The sequence below is a fragment of the Cyprinodon variegatus genome, unplaced genomic scaffold (assembly GCF_000732505.1).
Source record: "Cyprinodon variegatus isolate N-32 unplaced genomic scaffold, C_variegatus-1.0 Scaffold1273, whole genome shotgun sequence".
NCBI classification, from domain to species: Eukaryota; Metazoa; Chordata; class Actinopteri; order Cyprinodontiformes; family Cyprinodontidae; genus Cyprinodon; species Cyprinodon variegatus.
The window spans coordinates 134,841-135,963 of record NW_015151726.1 but is presented as its reverse complement, the minus strand read 5'-3'; positions in this window follow the sequence as shown (position 1 = coordinate 135,963).

Genomic DNA, 1,123 nt, shown 5'->3' with positions numbered 1-1,123 from the left:
CTGTTTTCTTTACTGCTCAGTTGCCAGCTTTTTTTCTAGCAACAAACAATGAAATAACCCCTTTAAAAACAGAGTGAATTAATTTATACACTGTGTCACAAATCCCATGATTTGTGTTTGTTTACTTCTTTTATATGTGCACATAGAGCAAAAGTAATGGGAAGAGAATTATGCTCATAATTGCAAGTCTTTATGAACTGTGAGGCAAAACCAGAAAAAACCCATTCAATAATGTGGGTTAGATGTATAATGCATAAATTGCAGCTGCAGCCAGCATCATTACAAACAGTTACACATCGGTTTCCTCTGAGGGCCAAAGTCAGCTCAGCCATCCATCAAGGAATTTTAGAGCACTTTACACATTTTTTTTTCTCTCCAAGCTTTGTGGACATACTGATTTCATTTTCCAGTGGGACTTTATTGGCACATGTAACGCAAAAAAATTTGTGCCATCACTTGGCCTAATGAGTAATGGTATGAATGTACTTGATCTTTCAGAAAATTCTAAATCTAAACCTCAAAACAGTTTAAATGGGATTGTTAAGAAGACAAGGGCAGACGACATTAATGCAGATAAGTATAAAACCAATGCAGGGCCAGCACAAGATTAAGCAATCTAAGCGACTGCTAAGGGCCCCAGGGCAACAAATATATTTGTGATTTTTGGGATTTATTTATTTATTTTTTGCAAGTATAATGATTTCTGTATAAATATAGCTAAAAACACAATTATCATTACAATAGTTTGCATTTTTTATACCAAAAATTCTTTTGCTATGTAGAAATAATTACATATCCATTATTGGCACATAGACAGTGAATAAGGACAAGTATAAAGATTCTGCTGTTTATTTGACTTAATTATTTCTGTTTATGTAAAATTTTATTTGCTATTTAATCTATCAAAGCTATTTTGTTTTCTTGTTCTTCTTGCATTATATGCTATTTTTGCACATTGCTGTTGCAGCTGGAACCAAAACCAAACGCTTATTGTAAATAAAACCCCACACTAGTTCATTTTATAATAACACTACTAGATGATGCATATAAAGGAAGGACTGTAAATAATGCACATAATATTGGAAGAAATAGAGGCCCCTAAATACTAAATTTGCTTAGGGCC